The 22336-nt window shown below is 43.0% G+C and overlaps 1 protein-coding gene across 1 annotated transcript in view; it reads left to right on the top strand.

Moving 5' to 3' along the window:
• Positions 1-22336, top strand: part of LOC106603494 (polypeptide N-acetylgalactosaminyltransferase 10) — a 118096-nt gene that overhangs the window by 44006 nt on the left and 51754 nt on the right. The gene's annotated exons all lie outside the window — the stretch shown is intronic.

The following is a 22336-nucleotide window of genomic DNA, read 5'->3' as shown; positions in this document are numbered from 1 at the left end:
AGGAAGAGGACAAGAACATTAGTGTGTCTAGTTTGAGAAACAGACGCCTCAAATCCTCAACTGGCAGCTTCATTAAATGGTACCCGCAAAACACCAGTCTCAACGTCAATAGTGAAGAGGCAACTCCAGGATACTGGCCTTCTAGGCAGAGGTTTTCTGGCCAGTGTCTGTTCTTTTGTTCTTTGCAACTCTTCCTAGAAGGCAATCATCCCGGAGTCACCTCTTCACTGTTGACGTTGAGACTGGTGTTTTGCGGGTACTATTTGATGAAGCTGCCAGTTAGCTAACACAACGTGCCGTTGGAACACAGGAGTGATGGTTGCTGATAATGGGCCTCTGTACGCCTATGTAGATATTCAAATAAAAATCAGCGGTTTCCAGCTACAATAGTCATTTACAACATTAACAATGTCTACACTGTATTTCTGATCAATTTGATGTTATTTTAATGGACAAAAAATTAGCTTTTCTTTCAAAAACAAGGACATTTTTAAGTGACCCCAAACTTTTGAATGGTAGTATGTATGCATGCATGCATACATGCATACATACATGCATGCATACAGTACCAGTCAAGTTTGGATGCACCTACTCATTCAAGGATTTTTCTTTATTTTCACTATTTTCTACATTGTAGAATAATAGTGAAGACATCAACACTATGAAATAACACATGGAATCATGTAGTAACCAAACAAATGAAAATATATTTTGATATTCTTCAAAGTAGCCACCCTTTGCCTTAATGACAGCTTTGCACGCTCTTGGCATTCTGTCAACCAGCTTAATGAGGTAGTCACCTGGAATGCATTTCAATTAACAGGTATGCCTTGTTAAAAGTTCATTTGTAGAGTTTCTTTCCTTAATGCTTTTGAGCCAACCAGTTGTGTTGTGGCAAGGTAGGGGAGGTATACAGAAGATGGCCCTATTTGGTAAAATACCAAGTCCATATTATGTCAAGAACAGCTCAAAGAGAAACGACAGTCCATCATTACTTCAAGACATGAAGGTCAGTCAATGCGTAACTTTGGAAGAATCTTAAATACATAATTTTGATTCGTTTAACACTTCTTTTTTTTAAACTAATTTACATGATTCCAAATGTTATTTCTTAGTTTTGATGTCTTCACTATTATTCTACAATGTAGAAAATAGTAAAAATAAAGCAGAACCCTTGAATTTTTTTAATTTCACCTTTATTTAACCAGGTAGGCCAGTTGAGATCAAGTTCTCATTTACAACTGTGACCTGGCCAAGATTAAGCAAAGCAGTGCGACAAAAACAACAGAGTTACACATAGAATAAACAAACGTACAGTCAATAACACAATAGAAAAATCGATGTACAGTGTGTGCAAATGTAGTAAGATTAGGGAGGGAAGGCAATAAATAGGCCATAGAGGTGGAATAATTACAATTTAGCATTAGCACTGGATTGATAGATGTGCAGATGATGATGTGCAAGTAGATACTGGGGTGCAAAATAAATGTAAAAAAATAACAATATGGGGATGAGGTAGTTGGGTGTGCTATTTACAGATGGGCTGTGTACAGGTACAGTGATCGGTAAGCTGCTCTGACATCTGATGCTTAACCTCTTGGGGCTATGTGGGACGCTAGCGTGCCACCCGTGGTGCACCCTATCAACAGCAGGTGCATTTCAAGAGCGGCAAATTTGAAACCAAATAAATGTCAAAATTCATATTTTTCAAACATACAACTATCTTACACCCTTTGAAAGATAAACATCTCCTTAATCTAACCACGTTGTCCGATTTCAAAAAGGTTTTACGGCGAAAGCATAAAGTTAGATTATGTTAGGAGAGTACATTGACAATAGCTGTGTGTAATGTTTTGTCAATTCCAAGACGGGCATCACCAAAACCATAAAACCAGCTAAAATGATGCACTAACCTTTGACAATCTCCATCAGATGACACTCCTAGGACATTATGTTAGACAATGCATGCATTTTTAGTTCTATCAAGTTCATATTTATATCCAAAAACAGCGTTTTACTATGGCGTTGATGTTCAGGAAATCGTTTCCCTTCAATAACCGGCAGTCAAGTCAGCACCACAAATTAAATAATTAAAATTAGAAAACATTGGTAAAATATTATATTGTCATTTAAAGAATTATAGATTTACATCTCTTGAACGCAATCGACTTGCCAGATTTAAAAAGAACCTTACTGGGAAATCACACTTTGCAATAATCTGAGCACTGCGCCCAGAAAAATACGCTTTGCGATACAGACTAGGCGCCATGTTGGAGAGATCTAAAATCGAAAATACTATGTAAATAATCCATTACCTTTGATTCTCTTCATCAGATGTCACTTCCAGGAATCCCAGGTCCATAACGAATGTAGTTTTGTTCAAAAAAGCTCATCATTTATGTCCAAAAAGCTCCGTGTTGTTAGCACATGATCTAAGCCCGCCGGACTTCACTTCATGAACGAGGGGAAAAAATATATTTACGTTCGTTCAAACATGTCAAACGTTGTATAGCATAAATCATTAGTGCATTTTTTAACCAGAACATGAATAATATTCAAGGTGGACGAATGCATTCTCTTTTAAAACGTATTGGAACGAGGGTACCCAACATGACCTCGCGCGCCAGAGTCTAATCGGCCATCACCGTTCCAAGGCTCTTGTTCGGTCAGATCTCACAGTAGAAGACTCAAAACACTTTGTAAAGGCTGGTGACATCTAGTGGAAGCAATAGGAAGTGCCAAAACATTAATCAGCCCCTGTGTTTCAATGGCATAGGCTTAAAGGTAATTCAACACATCAGGTATCCACTTCCTGTCAGAATCTGTCTCAGGGTTTTGCCTGCCAAATGAGTTCTGTTATACACAGACACCATTCAAACAGTTTTAGAAACTTTAGGGTGTTTTCTATCCATATATAAGAAGTATATGCATATTCTAGTTACTGGGTAGGATTAGTAACCAGATTAAATCGGGTACGTTTTTTTATCCAGCCGTGAAAATACTGCCCCCTAGCCCCAACAGGTTAAAGTTGGAGAAAGGGAGATATAATTCTCCAGCCTCAGTGATTTTTGCAATTTGTTCCAGTCATTGGCAGCAGAGAACTAGGAGGAAATACTTATAGATGACCTGGAGCCAGTGGGTTTGGCAACGAATATGTAGCGAGGGCCAGCCCACGAGAGCATACAGGTCGCAATGGTGGGTAGTATATGGGGCTTTGGTGACAAAATGGATTGCACTGTGATAGACTACATCCAATTTGTTGAGTAGAGGGTCGGAGGCTATTTTGTAAATGACATCGCCGAAGTCAAGGATCGGTAGGATAGTCAGTTTTACGAGGGTATATTTGGCAGCATGAGTGAAGGAGGCTTTATTACGAAATAGGAAGCCGATTCTAGATTTAATTTTGGATTGGAGATGCTTAATGTGAGTCTGGAAGGAGAGTTTACAGTCTAACCAGACACCTAGGTATTTGTAGTTGTCCACATATTCTGTCAGAACCGTCCAGAGTAGTGATGCTAGTCGGGCGGGCAGATGCGGGCAGCGATCGGTTCAAGAGCATGCATTTAGTTTTACTAGCAGTTGGAGGGCACGGCAGGAATGTTGTATGGCATTGAAGCTCATTTTGGAGGTTTGTTAACACAGTGTCCAAAGAAGGGCCAGATGTATACAGAATGGTGTCGTCTGCGTGGAGGTGGATCAGAGAATCACCAGCAACATCATTGATATATATACAGAGGAAAGTGCCGGTCCGAGAACTGAACCCTGTGGCACCCCCATAGAGACTGCCAGAGGTCCGGACAACCTGCCCTCCGATTTGACACACTGAACTCTATCTGAGAAGTAGTTGGTGAACCAGGCAAGGCAGTCATTTGAGAAGCCAAGCCTATTGAGTCTGCTGATAAGAATGCGGTGATTGACAGAGTCAAAAGCCTTGGCCAGGTCGATGAAGACAGCTGCACAGTACTGTCTTTTATTGATGGCGGTTATGATATCGTGTAGGACCTTGAGCGTGGCTGAGGTACACCCTTGATCAGCTCGGAAACCAGATTGTATGGTGGAGAAGGTACGGTGGGATTCGAAATGGTCGGTGATCTGTTTGCTAACTTTGCTTTCGAAGACTTTATAAAGGCAGGGCAGGATGGATATAGTTCTGTAACAGTTTGAATCTAGAGTGTCTCCCCCTTTGAAGAGGGGGATGACCGTGGCAGCTTGAATGAATGAGTAGGTGACACACCTACTCATTCATTCAAGCTGCCACGGTCATCTGTGCTGACTCACTCGCAGGCACCGGCATGCAAGGACTGGGACCTCAACGCGCACACAAACAAAACATACCCAAATGCTTCCTCAGTGTACAAGTGACTCATTTGTTTACTAGTGTGTCGGCTGTTTGCAGAGGGCTATCCTGCAGTCATTTTATTAATGAGGCTTAGACTACCGCAGCTGAGCTCTTCTCTTCCAAGCCCCTCTCATCCTCCACCCTGCCTTCATCACACAATGTTTAATTCATCTTTAATTAGCTCCCGCTGCCACCGCCACCCTGGCCTCATTGACAGATGTGTTGACCATCTCTACTTTAGGAATTAATTGTTCAGTGCCTTTGAGGTAGAAGCAAAGAGATGGAATGACGTGGGGTCCTCACTGGTTGACTTAATGTTTTTATAAGTTTAATTCTTCAAAACCAATATTGCATTAATTTACATTACTGTTATCTTTTTATTTGTTGTGTGTCAGTGGGGAGGGATTAATCATATGGGTTAAAATCCCTGTGTAGTGCCTCCCGAGTGGTGCAGCTGTCTAAGGCACTGCATAACAGTGCTAGGGGCATCACTACAGACCGGGCTTTGATCCCGGCTGTATCACAACCGGCCGTGATCGGGAGTCCCATAGGGCGGCGCACAATTGGCCCAGCGTCGTCTGGGTTAGGGGAGGGTTTGGCCGGGGGGACTTAGCTCATCCCGCTCTAGCAACTCCTTGTGGCGGGCCGGGTGCCTGCAGGCTGACCTTGGTCGGTGCAGCTGGCTTCCGGGTTAAACAGGCAGGTGTTAAGAAGTGCGTTTTGGCGGGTCATGTTTCGGGGGACGCATAACTGGACCTTCGCCTCCCAAGCCCGTTGGAGAGGCAGCGGTAAGACAAGATCGAAGTTGGGGAGAAAAGGGGGGTAAAATACCACAAAAAATTATCCCTGTTTTGCAAGATTTCCTGCCCAAACTTTCTCCTGGGATATTTCAGAATTCACTTTCTGTCTAGATAGAATATTGAGCATGTCTTCGTTATAGGGGAGCGGAATAGGCAAGGCTATAATGTGATCTGCAGTGTCTTTGGTAAAGTACAGACTGTAAAAGCTATAGGCCACATACTATAGACTTTTAAACGTGGGGTTGCACAGAGCATACAATGCTGCTTGACTGCACACTGTACGGCTCCTTCTGGCACAGTGCTGTGGAGGAGTCATATTTGCTCAGGAAAAATGAACAAATTATTTTGCTAATGCTGTCCAGGGTCCGAATCCTATTCAGTCCCATAATCAATCCAGGTCGAGCGCCCCTTCTTCCCCTCCAGGGGAATTAGTAACTTAGACGTGGCTGCAGCAAATTGCTGTTTCCCCCACCGTCGGCCTCTTTTAGGAAACCCTGTGGTTCGCTGCCTGCTGCGTTAGGGCTTTGCGGTGTGGGAAACCCTGGTTCCAGCATGTTGCCCTTTCACTGCCACAAAGCCTTGGCCCGTGGAGGGGTAGACCTGGTTGCCACAGTTCCCGTGTCAACAGCGCAGAAATTCAATACTTTTGCCGCGTGGTGCAATAGCCGGCCCAAACCGTTCCTTCAGCTCGACGGGAACGTCAATGAAATCTGCTTCCTCCTTGTCCGAGAGGCTGTATAAGTTGGGCATGCAGTCTCCGTCTGTGTGCGGTCGAGGGAAAGTCCCTACAGTGCACGTAAGACTCGGGGTTAGCGAGTTCTGCCTTCGCGTGCTCAGGCCCCAAGCAGGCGATACACGAAGAGTGTGTGTCCTTTCCTGCTATTGTAGCCCTGCATCGACATAGGCGTACCGGTGCTGGTGCAGGAGCCCTGCTCGGTTCTCCCTGTTCAGGGGCAGCAGGCTCCATGGCTACGAGAATAGTATTCCTTGGGCAAAAAGTGTAGGAAGGAATGCTGGTGTGGTTAGCTTGCTTTCCAGAGAGCTAGCCAAGTTCAGCTTGATCCTTGCAACATTGGCTAAGAAAGTCTTGAGCGTTTATTTCGTGGGCTAATAGCCTATCTAGCTAGCACAAAGCTACCCGGAGAAACTGTGTGCTTTCTTGGTCTTACGTCGAGAGAGGTAGCAATTCTACCTTTCCAGGTAGAAATTATATTTAGTTCAGTGCTAGCCTAAGGAAACTGCATGGTGACAGGGTTCGAGTTCAGGGTGGTATTCTCCCACCACCATGGAGCCGTGAGGCTAATCCTGTCGGTTTAGTTAAATTGACAATCAGCAGTTGCTACATCCATTTTTGGACTCCTAAATTCATGATATCTACCAATTTCATTCTTGAAGAATATAACTTAGAAATGCCTCATGAGCTTAGTTCAGCTGTCTTGCCCCAGTTGTACACCAGTTGAAATACCGTAGCTAGGTAGCCTGTAGTAATTCATTTACTTGGAGGAATGCACATTTTGTTTAGGTTTGGTTACAATTGGCTTAGCTGGTTATAGGAAATAAAACAATGTAGTACTATTGATGAAACACATGGTAGGTATGTGTTTGTTTGTAATCATCAACATACTGGTAGCTATGGTAATTACATCCTTGTGTACATATTATGTAATTACAGCAGTACACAACAAACTGCTGCGTCATCTAGACTGTTTTCAGCTTGTTGTATCACAAGCAATGTTTGATCATTTATATTTGTCTTCTGACAGCTTCATTTTGCATTTTTCAACCAAAAACGTTTTCTTCCTCTTCAGTAAGTCACTGCAAAGTCAGTCTTTTGTTGTTGGACTTCTCAGTGTAACTTCCATTCTGCGTATGTTCTCTGTATCAAACTGTTTCCCTCACCTCATCACGAGATCTTCAATTTGAGTATAGGTGTGCAGAGTGCAAAAACTCATGAATAGGAGATACACAGACAGTCCCCTCTTTGCCCGCTTCTCCCATCCTTTGTAACATTGCTGTCTCGCTCTGTCTCTCCCTCTGTCTTTTCTGCCCACGCTCACCTTGTGTTGCCAGGTCTATCTTGTGGGCAGCTCTAATTTCATGGAGCAGCTCAGGCGTGAGGTCTGAGTCACAGATAGTGTGCGAGCGACACTTGCTCTCTCTTTTTTCCATCCATCTCCTCTTCCCACCCTTAGGGAGGGGCTCTGTTTTCACGCTTCATCCCCTTCCCCTCTCCTTCCTGGACACGCAGTTTGGTGGACACATGAGGAGATGGAAGGGGCCTGGTACTGCGGTGGAATGGCTGTCAGTCACCTCAGGAATGCGTTAAAAAAAAAAAAAAGGCTAGGTCCTTTGGTCTCTGACAACCTGCAGGGTGGCATTGGAGCCCTGTGTGCTTGAACTCCGTGCCTACTGTTTTCATGCAGCATTTGTCATTGAGCAGAAGTGATTTCACGGTGCAGCAGCCAGAACAGCGCTCAGCACAGGAAGTTGTTCTGCCTGTCAGAGACTATGCAGAAAGTTGTCTAGTGGGTTGTCAGGGCCATACAGGGAGGATGCCAGACAGCGCTGAGGGCTTTGTGCACAGTCATTGGTCTGTGTGAGGTCGATCAGCTGATCTCTTTCCCTGTCACATATTGCTTCATCATGTTCTGCTTTTGTAGGGATCAGCAAAGCCCCTCAGATCGCACTAAGGGTTTCCATTTCTCTCACGATTTCACATGTTTTAAACTCATCCCCCGCAGCTCCTGTCAGAAAAGTGGGCCTCGCTTTTCTCCAAGTTGACATGGCAACCAGACTGCCACACTATATTCTCCCATGGGGTGATGCTGTCAGGCAGCTGTTTGACTGATGGCCCCCACTAGCCTTCTCCCATAAGCCATTTCCATGGAGATTTCCCCCTAATTGATTTAATCTATCCAGATTGGTCCATCTCCCCCCTGTTTAAATCACATCGGATCTATTTCCTGTCTGTGACATGGGGCTTTAGTGCCACAGCATCAAATATGTTTATTTGTCACGTGGGGCAACGTCATTGTAAATAAGAATTTGTTCTTAACTGACTTGCCTAGTTAAATAAAAAAAATGTGCTGAATACAACAGGTGTAGACCTTAACGTAAAATGCTTACTTACAAGCCCTTAACCAACAATGCAGTTTTAAGAAAATATTATACTATATTTACAATGAAATAACAATAATGAGGCTATAAACAGGGAGTACCGGTACCGAGTCAATGTGCGGGGGTACAAGTTAGTCATGAGAATTTGTACATGTAGGTAGGGGTAAAGTGACTTGGCGCTCCGGTACTGCTTACCGTGCGGTAGCAGAGAGAACAGTCTATGACTTGGGTGGCAGGAATCTTGGACAATTCTTTGGGCCTTCCTCTGACATCGCCTAGCAGATAGGTCCTGGATGGCAGGAAGCTTGGCCCCAGTGATGTACTTACTACCCTCTGTAGCACTTTATGGTCGGTTGCCGACCAGTTGCAATACCAGGCGGTGATACCGGTCAGGATGCTCTTGATGGTGCAGCTGTATAACTTTTTGAAGATCTAGGGACCCATGCCAAATCTTTTCAGTCTGTTGAGAGGAAAAAAAGGTGTTGTCGTTCCCTGTTTGGACCATGATAGTTTCTTGGTGATGTGGACACCAAGGAACTTAACTCTCGACCTGCTACACTACAGCCCCATCGATGTGAATGGGGCGTATTCAGCCGTCCTTTTCCTGTAGTCCGCGATCATCTCCTTTGTCTTGCTCATGTTTAAGGAGAGGTTGTCCGTGCACCACACTGCCAGGTCTCTGACCACCTCCCGAAAGGCTGTCGCATCGTTGTGGGTGATCAGGCCTACCACCGTTGTGTCGTCAGCAAACTTAAAACCTCTTAGGGCTAGGGGGCAGTATTTTCACGGCCGGATGAAAAACGTACACAATTTAAACAGGTTACTACTCTGTCCCAGAAACTAGAATATGCATATGTGCTTGAAACATGTAGGTATTACAGACTCGGTCAGGGAGAGGTTCAAAATGTCAGTGAAGACACTTGCCAGTTGTTCCGCGCAAGCTCTGAGTACACGTCCTTAATCCATCTGGCCCCGCGGCCTTGTTGATGTTGACCGGAGCGTGTAATCACAGTCATCCGGAACAGCTGATGCTCTCATGCATGCTTCAGTGTTGCTTGCCTCGAAGTGAGCATAAAAGGCATTTAGCCAGTCTGGTAGGCTCGCATCACTGGGCAGTTCGCGACTGGGTTTCCCTTTGTAGTCCGTAATAGTTTGCAAGCCCTGCCAGATCCGACGAGCGTCAGAGCCAGTGTAGTAGGATTCAGTCATAGTCCTGTATTGACGCTTTGCCTGTTTGGTTTGTCTGCGTGCATAGTGGGATTTCTTATAAGCGTCCAGATTAGAAAGGTCAGAGACCTGGTCATGTGGTGCCAGGACAACAACCTCTCCTTCATCGTGATCAAGACAAAGGAGATATATTTGGACTACAGGAAAGGAGGACCGAGCACGCCCCCATTGTCATCGACGGGGCTGTAGTGGAACAGGTTGAGAGCTTCAAGTTCCTTGGTGTCCACATCACCAACAAACTATTATGGTCCGGGATATAATTATGGTCAGATTTTTCAAATGGAGCGCGAGGGAGAGCTTTGCTACGCGTCTCTGTGTGTGGAGTAAAGGGGGTTTCCTCTGGTTGCACATGTGACATTCCGATAGAAATGAGGTCAAACGGATTTAAGTTTGCCTGCATTAAGCTCATACCGGGACTCAATATGAGCACATACCGAGACTCATTGTGCCAATAAAATGTCCCTCTGTCTAAATAGGGCTTTATTTTATTGGGGATTTCTTGAAAACTCGGCACCAGGAGTTTCCAACTGATGATGGAGCCCCATTCATCTCGACGTTACTGCAGCGAGACCACTGCTCTCGCCATGCGGCGCTATGTGATGGAGGCCTGTCATTTGCAGATTGATCGTTCAATTACTTGCTCACACGGGCCCAATGGGATCAATTGAGTGAATGGCTCCAATGCATCAGACCCCCCCATCCCCTTACCCTTCCTCACCAACACCACCACCCCGCCGTCCGTCCACACCCTGACACATGCACCTCTCTCTTCCTGTTGTCGTCCTTTATTTTTACTCTTTCTCTCCCGTTCTCCACTGACACTCAATCACTTGTCATTGCTTTCTGTCAATTGAGCCAGAGCACCAGTTACCCTAGTTGTAGCTTTCTTCCTGAGAACAGCAGGATAATAAACTCAGCAAAAAAAGAAACGTCCCTTTTTCAGGACCCCGTCTTTCAAAGATAATTCGTAAAAATCAAAATAACTTCACAGATCTTCATTGTAAAGGGTTTAACCTCTCTAGGGGAGGTGGGCCACACTATTCAACAGCCAGTGACAAATCAGAGCGTCAAATTTAAAACCACAAAATGTCATAATTCAAAGTTCTCAAACAGGACCATTTTATAGATGCACTTCTCCTGAATCGAACCACGTTGTCCGATTTCCAAAAGGCTTTACAGCGAAAGCCAAACATTAGATTATGTTAGGAGAGTACATAGACACAAAAAAAACACACAGCCATTTCCAAGCAACTAGCATGCATCACAAATACCCAAAACACAGCTAAATGCAGCACTAACTTTGATCTTCATCAGATGACACTCCTAGGACATTATGTTATACAATACATGCATGTTTTGTTCAATCAAGTTCATATTTATATCAAAAAACAGCTTTTTACATTAGCATGTGATGTTCAGAACTAGCATACCCATCAAACTTCCGGTGAATTTACTAAATTACTCAAGATAAACGTTGACAGAATACATAACAATTATTTTAAGAATTATAGATACAGAACTCCTTTATGCAATCGCTATGTCCGATTTTTAAAATAGCTTTTCGGCGAAAGCACATTTTGCAATATTCTGAGTACATAGCTCGGCCATCACGGCTAGCTAATTTGACACCCACCAAGTTTGGGACAACCTAAACTCAGAATTGCTATTAGAAAAATTGGATTACCTTTGCTGTTCTTCGTCAGAATGCACTCCCAGTACTTCTACTTCAACAACAAATGTAGTTTTGGTTCCAAATAATCCATAGTTATATCCAAATACCGCCGTTTTGTTCGTGCGTTCAGGTCACTATCCGAAGGGTAACGCGCGAGCGCATTTCGTGACAAAAAAATGCAAAATATTCCATTACCGTACTTAGAAGCATGTCAAACGCTGTTTAAAATCAATTTTTATGCTACTTTTCTCATAAAATAGCGATAATATTCCAACCGGGCAACGTTGTATTCATTCAAAGGCTGAAAGAAAAAAAATTGAGAAGTCTCGTGACCGCGCATCTGTCTCACTGTCCCCAGGCTGACCACTTACAAACAGAGCTGTTGTACTTTGCCCAGAGACAGCAGACAACCCATTCCACTTTCTGGTGGCTTTAGAGAGCCAATGGAAGCCTTAGAAAGTGTCACGTTACAGCACAGATGCTGTAATGTCGATAGAGATGCAACAGAAGGACAACAAATTGTAAGACAGGGCACTTCCTGTATGGAATCTTCTCAGGTTTTGGCCTGCCATATGAGTTCTGTTATACTCAGACACCATTCAAACAGTTTTAGAAACTTTTGTGTTTTCTATCCAAACCTACTAATTATATGCATATTCTAGTTTCTGGGCAGGAGTAGTAACCAGATTAAATCGGGTACGTTTTTTTATCCGGCCGTGAAAATACTACCCCCTATACCAGAACAGGTTAAACACTGTTTCCCATGCTTGTTCAATGAACCATAAACAATTAATGAACATGCACCTGTGGAACGGTCGTTAAGACACTAATAGTTTACAGACGGTAGGCAATTAAGGTCACAATTATAAAAACTTAGGACACTAAAGACGCCTTTCTATTGACCCTGAAAAACACCAAAAGAATGATGCCCAGGTTCCCTGCTCATCTGTGTGAACGTGCCTTAGGCATGTTGCAAGGAGGCATGAGGCCTGCAGATGTGGCCTAGGGCAATAAATTGCAATGTCCGTACTGTGAGACGCCTAAGACAGACCTACAGGAAGACAGCTGATGGTCCTCACAGTGGCAGACCACGTGTAACAACACCTGCACAGGATCGGTACATCCGAACATCACACCTGCGGGACAGGTACAGGATGGCAACAACAACTGCCGGAATTATACCAGGAACGCACAATCCCTCCATCAGTGCTCAGACTGTCCGCAATAGGCTGAGAGATGTTGGACTGAGAGCTTGTAGGCCTGTTGTAAGGCAGGTCCTCACCAGACATCACCAGCAACAATGTCGCCTATGGGCACAAACTCACCATCGCTGGACCAGACAGGACTGGCAAAAAGTGCTCTTCGCTGACGAGTCACTATTTTGTCTCACCAGGGGTGATGGTCGGATTTGCGTTTATAGTCGAAGGAATGAGCGTTACACCGAGGCCTGTACTCTGGAGCGGGATCGATTTGGAGGTGGAGGGTCCGTCATGGTCTGGGGCGGTGTGTCACAGCATCATCGGACTGAGCTTGTTGTCATTGCAGGCAATCTCAATGCTGTGCGTTACAGGGAAGACATCCTCCTCCCTCTTATGGTACCCTTCCTTCAGGCTCATCCTGACATGACCCTCCAGCATGACAATGCCACCAGCCATACTGCTCGTTCTGTGCGTGATTTTCTGCAAGACAGGAATGTCAGTGTTCTGCCATGGCCAGCGACGAGCCCGGATCTCAATCCCATTGAGCACCTCTGAGACCTGTTGGATCGGAGCGTCAGGGCTAGGGCCATTCCCCCCCCAGAAATGTCTGGGAACTTGCAGGTGCCTTGATTGAATAGTGGGGTAACATCTCACAGCAAGAACTGGCAAATCTGGTGCAGTCCATGAGGAGGAGATGCTCTGCAGTACTTAACCTGTTAGGGCTAGGGGGCAGTATTGACACGGCTGGATAAAAAACGTACTCGATTTAATCTGGTTACTACTCCTGCCCAGTAACTAGAATATGCATATAATTATTGGCTTTGGATAGAAAACACTCCAAAGTTTCTAAAACTGTTTGAATGGTGTCTGAGTATAACAGAACTCAAATGGCTGTTCAAAACCTGAGAGATTCCTTTACAGGAAGTGGCCTGTCTGACCATTTATTGTCTTTCTTTGACATCTCATTCAATTACAAAGGATCTCTGCGGTAACGTGACACTTCCCACGGCTCCAATAGGCTCCCAGAGCCCGGGAAAAACCTGAATGTCGTCATTCCAGCCCCAGGCTGAAACACATTATCGCCTTTCTCAAGTGGCCGATCAAGGGACTGTGGGCTTAGGCGCGTGCACTGGCCGCCCCTGTCTTTGTGTTTTTTCCTCTGTTTGCCGAAAAGGAGATTCCCGGTCAGAATATTATCGCTTTTTTACGAGTTAAATTGCATAAAAATTGATTTTAAACAGCGGTTGACATGCTTCGAGGTACGGTATTGGAATATTTAGAATTTTTTTGTCACGAATTGCGCCATACGCGCGACCCTGATTTACCATTTCGGATAGTGTCTGGAACGCACGAACAAAACGCCGCTATTCGGATATAACGATGGATTATTTTGGACCAAACCAAAATTTGTTATTGAAGTAGCAGTCCTGGGAGTGCATTCTGACGAAGACAACAAAAGGTAATAAAACTTTTGTAATAGTAAATCTGATTTTGGTGAAGGCTAAACTTGCCGGGTGTCTAAATAGCTAGCCCGTGATGGCTGGGCTATGTACTAAGAATATTGCAAAATGTGCTTTCACCAAAAAGCTTTTTTAAAATCGGACATATCGAGTGCATAGAGGAGTTCTGTATCTATAATTCTTAAAATAATTGTTATGCTTTTTGTGAACGTTTATCGTGAGTAATTTAGTAAATTGTTAGTAAATTCCCCGGTATGCTAGTTCTGAACGTCACATGCTAATGTAAAAAGCTGTTTTTTGATATAAATATGAACTTGATTGAACAAAACATGCATGTATTGTATAACAATGTCCTAGGGTTGTCATCTGATGAAGATCATCAAAGGTTAGTGCTGCATTTAGCTGTCTTCTGGGTTTTTGTGACATTATATGCAAGCTTGAAAAATGGGTGTCTGATTATTTCTGGCTGGGTACTCTGCTGACATAATCTAATGTTTTGCTTTTGTTGTAAAGCCTTTTTGAAATCGGACAGTGTGGTTAGATTAACGAGAGTCTTGTCTTTAAATAGCTGTAAAATAGTCATATGTTTGAGAAATTGAAGTAATAGGATTTTTAAGGTATTTGAAAATCGTGCCACTGGATTACACTGGCTGTTACGTAGGTGGGACGATTACGTCCCGCCTAGCCCATAGAGGTTAATGCAGCTGGTGGCCACACCAGATACTGACTGTTACTTTTGATTTTGACCCCCCCCCTTTGTTCAGGGACACATTATTCCATTTCTGTTAGTCACATGTCTGTGGAACTTGTTCAGTTTGTCTGTTGTTGAATCTTATGTTCATAAAAATATTTACACATGTTAAGGTTGCTGAAAGTAAACGCAGTTGACAGTGAGAGGATGTTTCTTTTGCTGAGTTTATATCAACAGGTTTTCCCTACACTATTGCATTTTGATTAACCTCTCTAGGGTATGTGGGACAAAATCGTCCCACCTACTCAACAGCCAGTGGAATCCCGTGGCGCGTTATTCAAATACCTTAGAAATGCTATTACTTCAAATTCTCAAACATATGACTATTTTACACCATTTTAAAGACAAGACTCTCGGTAATCTAACCACACTGTCCGATTTCAAAAAGGCTTTACAACGAAAGCATAACATTAGATTATGTCAGCAGAGTACCCAGCCAGAAATAATCAGACACCCATTTTTCAAGCTAGCATATGTCACATAAACCCAAACCACAGCTAAATGCAGCACTAACCTTTGATCTTCATCAGATGACAATCCTAGGACATTATGTTATACAATACATGCATGTTTTGTTCAATCAAGTTCATATTTATATAAAAAACCAGCTTTTTACATTAGCATGTGACGTTCAGAACTAGCATACCCCCCGCAAACTTCCGGTGAATTTACTAAATTACTCACGATAAACGTTCACAAAAAACATAATTATTTTAAGAATTATAGATACAGAACTCCTTTATGCAATCGCTTTGTCCGATTTTAAAATAGCTTTTCGGCAAAAGCACATTTTGCAATAATCTGAGTAGATAGCCCAGCCATCACAGCTAGCTAATTTGACACCCACCAAGTTTGGCACTCACCAAACTCCGATTTACTATTAGAAAAATGTGATTACCTTTGCTGTTCTTCGTCAGAATGCACTCCCAGGACTTCTACTTCAATAACAAATGTTGGTTTGGTTCAAAATAATCCATAGTTATGTTCAAATATCCTCTGTTTTGTTCGTGCGTTCAAGACACTATCCGAAGGGTGACGAAGGGTGACGCGCCCGACGCGTTTCGTGACAAAAAAATTCTAAATATTCCATTACCGTACTTCGAAGCATGTCAACCGCTGTTTAAAATCAATTTTTATGCGATTTTTCTCGTAAAAAAGCGATAATATTCCGACCGGGAAACCCTGTTTTAGTTCAAAGACGAAAAAATAAAAACATGGTGTCGCCTCGTGCACGCGCCTCAGTCTCATGGTTCTCTGATCGACCACTATCCAAATGCGCTACAGTTTTTCAGCCAGGGCCTGCAAAGACATCATTCAGCGGTTTGCCGCCTTCTGAGAGCCTATGGGAGCCGTAGGAAGTGTCACGTTACAGCAGAGATCCTCCGTTTTCAATAAAGAGAGTGTAGAAGCCCAAGAAATGGTCAGACAGGCCACTTCCTGGAAGGAATCTTCTCAGGTTTTTGCCTGCCATATGAGTTCTGTTATACTCACAGACACCATTCAAACAGTTTTAGAAACTTTAGGGTGTTTTCTATCCAAAGCCAATAATTATATGCATATTCTAGTTTCTGGACAGTAGTAATAACCAGATTAAATTGGGTACGTTTTTTTATCCGGCCGTGCAAATACTGCCCCCTACCCTAGAGAGGTTAAACAATTATTTTTTTTACCCAAAAATATTATTTCCTAAATATTCACTTGCTGAAGGTAGAAGTAAGTATGGAGCCTAGCTAGATGCAATCTTCAGTGTGAGATGTAATTCAGGACATTATATAGCAGGGTTGTTGTGGCTGAGACGGTGCAGAACATTCCCTTCTGTGTTGTTAGAGTTTAAATGTAATATACGATTATCTAATCAACAGCAGTGTACACAGTCTAGCACTGGACAATTATTTTCCATGGAGGGCCACATTAGAATATATTTTTGCCATCGCGGGCCAGAATCATATGAGGTTTATACATCATTTGTATGACTGTGTTGAGAGATATATCTACTGTAAATCACGTCCAGATATGCTACTTTTTTAACTTGCACAGAAATAAACCACATCCATGTTCTCCTTTTGGTAGGTATTTTCAATATTAAACATGCAATGAACTACATGGAGGGAAAAGTACACTGTGCATTCAGCCCAACGGACAGAACTCTTGATAACGGGTATGCACAAAAACGCAAGAAAAAGAGGGCGCTCAACATTATATTTAAACTACTCAATCAGTGTGAGGAGTGAAGTCTGATGGGCATTGACTAGAGCAGTGAAGTCAGGTATAGTTTCTGACGTTGCTATGCACAGGATTGCTGAGAGGTAAGAGTCAGTAAGAGATGATCTGTGCCTTGACGTGTTATATTTCATCACTGAAAATGTCTGTTCACATACATAGGTTGACCCAAACAGTACAAACATCTGAGCATGACTCCTAATCTTTGGAAAGTTTTGTTCATCGAGAGATGCATAGAACCTCGTCAGTGACATTGTTTTGAATAGTTCTCAAATCACTGCATCAGACTGAAGATCGATAAGTTCAAGTTGCAGGTCAGTGGGTGCGTTATCCACATTGAAGTTGAAAGGAGAGGAAACCAACAGCATGTCATTTTCCAACATTTTGAAATCCTCAAAACAATGGAAAGTCACCATTCAAAGCACACAGCAGCAATGTATACTTCTCCCTGGTCATCTGTTAGGGAACAGACTTGTAATGTCGGAAGATGGGTGAGATTGTTGGCTTCTGCTTGGAGGGTCAGGAGGAGTAATTTTCCCTTGAAGGCTTTGACAAGGCTGTACATCTGATGTGCAAAAAGGCCCTTCCCTTGGAGTTTGGAATTCAGTTCATTCATTAGGGTCATGATGTCCACGGTGAAGGCAAAATCAGCCAACCATTCTTTATCTTGCAGTTGTGGGAAATCCACATATTTTCCTTGTTGAGTTTTTGCAATTGAATCTCCAACTTCAGGTCCCACACCATTTTAAGCACCTGTGGTGGTTAATTTCTTTACTATCAAATGAGGAGAGACAAACTTATCACACAAGTCAGAGTTATACTTAAACTAAATCTTTATTCACTTATTAATAAGGGAGCAGGTCAATACAACACACAAAGTGAATCGATTGAGTGCTCTACAATAATGATGGCTGGTCGATGAATCACTCTCAGATGATTTGTTGAGAGCCCAGAGACAGAAGTACAAAGGTCTTTTATAGCAAATATGCACCCCCTTCAGGATACATGACAAACAACAGATGTATGGAATGGGTCACAAGGTTAAGACTAGTATGAAAGATACTTATAATTCACAGCAGACAGTATCTGCTGTAAAAACAGTTCTCTTTGTGTAGCGACCAAGGTCTGGCCCTGGGGTCATCTCTCCCTGGTACCTTATAGAACAGAAACATTAACTCATGCTCTGGAATGCGGTCTCTAGGTTTTATCACCCAAAAGACATTGTAAATCTCCTGCCAGTGTTATCTCCCAGAGGCCCACTTTCAGTTCACACAGACACAATAGAGTTATAAGCACCCTCTATTCTGTTGCATAAAACAACCATTTGATGCAATAAAAGTATTATAACAATCTTGCAAATTTGCTCTCACACACCTTCCCCAAACTCAGCCGTCTCACGTTTGTGTGGTAGGGGAGATCTACATGACCCGACTCTCTTCCAACAGTGAGACAAACTGCCTGTGGTTTAAAGATTTTACTCTTATGAAGTTGACCACTTTAGTGACTGTATCCACAACATTGCTCATTTTCAGAACACATTTACAAGGCATCTCCTGATGAATAATGCAATGCAGGAAAATAATTTTCTGATCTGGGTTCAGCTCAGCTACTTGATCTTGTATAGTTTTAAAAAGGCCAAAGTCTGGGGTTATGCCTCGTAAGAATATCAACAACTGCACTGTGTCACGTGCTCACTGCTCTCATCCAGGGCCAAGGAGAAATGGGTGAAATCCTTTACCTTGTATTTGAACTGTTCCATATTCTCTGCAATGTCCTCAACCGGCTGTGTAACTGTTCGTCTTGACAGGGAAACATTTTCAAACAGCTCTTGTCGGGGCAAAGTATTGCTGCAGAGTCAATTAAACATTCTTTAATGAATTTGCCCTCAGCGAATGGCTTGCTATGTTTAGCAATTTTGTGGGACAGTACATAGCTAGCTCTCGCCATTCCGTCGTTTGCTGAATACAGTTTTGTGAAAAATCCTTCCTGCTTTTGCAACGGAGAAAGCAACTCTTTTGATGCACTTGTCCTCTGTTCAGAAGACATATTCCTATATTTCTCTGCATGCTTCGGCTGGAAGTGTCGGGACAAGTTGTAGTTTTTCAAGACAGCGGTGCTCTCTTTGCACACTAAGCACACAGCTTTCCCTGATACCTCAATAAAGAAACATTTCGATGTCCACTCTTGCTGGAACACCCTACATTCATTGTCTACTTTCCTTTTCTTTGAAATCTTGAACTCATTTTTGCGCAATTTCTAACTAGCTACTATTTGTAACTGTGACGTGTGTCAGCCTGTCAGTCACTGTCTGTCCTCATGCAGTTATTTATACGTGCCTTCAAAATAGATGTCCCAAAATCGGTGGGAGTTCAATTTTTATTTATTTCACCTTTATTTAACCAGGTAGGCAAGTTGAGAACAAGTTCTCATTTACAACTGCGACCCGGCCAAGATAAAGCAAAGCAGTTCAACACATATAACAACAGAGTTACACATTGAGTAAAACAAACATACAGTAGAAAAATAAGTTTATATACAATGTGAGCAAATGAGGTGAGATAAGGGAGGTAAAGGCAATAAATAGTCCATGGTGGCGAAGTAAATACAATATAGCAATTAAAACACTGGAATGGTAGATTTGACAGTAGATGAGTGTAGAAATAATGGGCTGCAAAGGAGCTAAATAAATACAGTAGGGGAAGAGGTAGTTCTTTGGGCTATTTATAGATGGGCTATGTACAGGTGCAGTGATCTGTGAGCTCATTACACAATGGCGAGAATTCAGTGGGCTTTTAATTTGAATAACAAATGTTTTTCAAAACTTTACTATCGCAAATTTTTTGATCTTAGCATGATTCCGCGGGCCGTATTGAATCAGGTCGCGGGCCACATACGGCCCCCTGGCCGGCCTTTTTGACCTGGCCTAGTCTTGCAGCATCCGCCTCCCATCTCCCTGTTCCACAGACGGTGTGTTTAGGTAGTCGGTAGAAATACTGTCCGACCTGCACTAACACATCTGGGAAGATGACACTGGGATGGCCTCCATATTGCTCTGTGGCATCTCCGTTCTGTCAACACCCTGTCATCACCATCAGTCATAACCAACCCCAAATAAGGCTTGGGCGTTGTTGTGAACTTGTTTTTCTCCCCCTACATAACACGACTGATCCTGTGTCTGATGACTTAAACCCTGGCATGCTCACCTCCCATTTCTAATAATAATTTAGCAACAGTGAATTAAGGGGAGGTTTTATGTTTGTGTGCCCTCTGCCAGAGACCGCTGGCAGCAGGGGTGGAGCCACTTTGAACTTTATCACACCCTGTGAAATCTGTCAAAGGGTGAGAGTGGGAGGAAGAGATGGAACAGGAAAATGAAGGTGAGAAACATAAGGGAAGAGAGACTACGCAAACCAATGGAGAGAATGTGAGAGCGAAATGGAGGAGTTGAAAAAAGACTGACTGCAAGGGGAGGTGATGGACCTTAAAGAGAGAACGACAATAGTAAGAGTTTATAGATAGAGGTGATGGAGAGCTAACTGGCGGTGCACACGCTGTGGAGATGTGTGGCCAGCATGGCCTCCACGGTGTGGCAGAAATGCCCTGAAGATGGCCAACCCTGCATTATTAAAACCAATTTGTCTGTCTGTCTGATGCCTGCCTTATGCCTCCGCGCTTTGACTAATTATCGGGCTTAGCTGCTTGCATGGGGGGGGGGGATTGTCTCGATCTTCATTAGGCTCTAATTTAATTTTCCCTAACACACCTTATCCTGTTAGGGCTAGGGTGCAGTATTGACACGGCTGGATAAAAAACATACCCGATTTAATCTGGTTACCACTCCTACCCAGTAACTAGAATATGCATATACTTATTACATATGGATAGAAAACACCCTAAAGTTTCTAAAACTGTTTGAATGGTGTCTGTGAGTATAACAGAACTCAAATGGCAGGTCAAAACCTGAGAGATTCCTTTACAGGAAGTGGCCTGTCTGACCATTTCTTGAACTTCTTTTCCATCTCTATCTTTTACTAAGGATCTCTGCTCTAACGTGACACTTCCCACGTCTTCCATAGGCGCTCAGAGCCCGGGAAAAAACAGAATGTCGTCATCCCAGCCCCAGGCTGAAACACATTATCGCCTTTCTCAAGTGGCCGATCAAGGGACTCTGGGCTTAGGCGCGTGACCCGACCGCCCCCGCCTTTGTGATTTTTTTCCCTCTGTTTGCCGAAAAGGAGATTCCCTGTCGGAATATTATCGCTTTTCTACGAGAAAAATGGCGTAAAAATTGATTTTAAACAGCGGTTGACATGCTTCGAAGTACGGTAATGGAATATTTAGAATTTTTTTGTCACGAATTGCGCCATGCGCACGACCCTTCTTTACCATTTCGGATAGTGTCTGGAACGCACGAACAAAACGCCGCTATTCGGATATAACGATGGATTATTTTGGACCAAACCAACATTTGTTATTGAAGTAGCAGTCCTGGGAGTGCATTCTGACGAAGACAACAAAAGGTAATCAAACTTTTATAATAGTAAATATGATTATGGTGAGTGCTAAACTTGCCGGGTGTCTAAATAGCTAGCCCGTGATGCCTGGGCTATGTACTTAGAATATTGCAAAATGTGCTTTCACCAAAAAGCTATTTTAAAATCGGACATATCGAGTGCATAGAGGAGGTCTGTATCTATAATTCTTAAAATAATTGTTATGCTTTTTGTGAACGTTTATCGTGAGTAATTTAGTAAAATGTTAGCGAATTCCCGGAAGTTTGCGGGAGGTATGCTAGTTCTGAACGTCACATGCTAATGTAAAAAGCTGGTTTTTGATATAAATATGAACTTGATTGAACAAAACATGCATGTATTGTATAACATAATGTCCTAGGGTTGTCATCTGATGAAGATCATCAAAGGTGAGTGCTGCATTTAGCTGTCTTCTGGGTTTTGGTGACATTATATGCTAGCTTGAAAAATGGGTGTCTGATTATTTCTGGCTTGGTACTCTGCTGACATAATCTAATGTTTTGCTTTCGTTGTAAAGCCTTTTTGAAATCGGACAGTGTGGTTAGATTAACGAGAGTCTTGTCTTTAAATAGCTGTAAAATAGTCATATGTTTGAGAAATTGAAGTAATAGGATTTTTAAGGTTTTGAAAATCGCGCCACAGGCTTCAAGTGGCTGTTACGTAGGTGGGACGAATTCGTCCCGCCTAGCCCATAGAGGTTATACAAGGTTGGTGTGTTTGTTTGGCCCAAGGGCTGCAAGGGAGGTCGTGGTGCCCGTTCATGTATACCTGTTTGCTCGATAGAGTAAAGCCGTATTCATTGCTGCTCTGTAACAGAAACTTATGTCTATTAAGCAGTTAACCACTTATCTCATTAAGTTGTCTTATCGGCCCTCAACCAATCATGCTATTTTGTTTTTTCGCGTTGTTCGTCACTTGTTTTGTTCATAATGTTGCTGCTACCGTCTCCTATGACCGAAAAGAGCTTCTAAACATCAGAACTGGGATTGCTCACCTCAAACTGGACGAAGAGTTTTTCT

This window comes from Salmo salar, chromosome ssa04 (genome assembly GCF_905237065.1).
Source record: "Salmo salar chromosome ssa04, Ssal_v3.1, whole genome shotgun sequence".
Lineage (NCBI taxonomy): Eukaryota > Metazoa > Chordata > Actinopteri > Salmoniformes > Salmonidae > Salmo > Salmo salar.
This window is presented reverse-complemented; position numbering and strand designations above follow the sequence as displayed.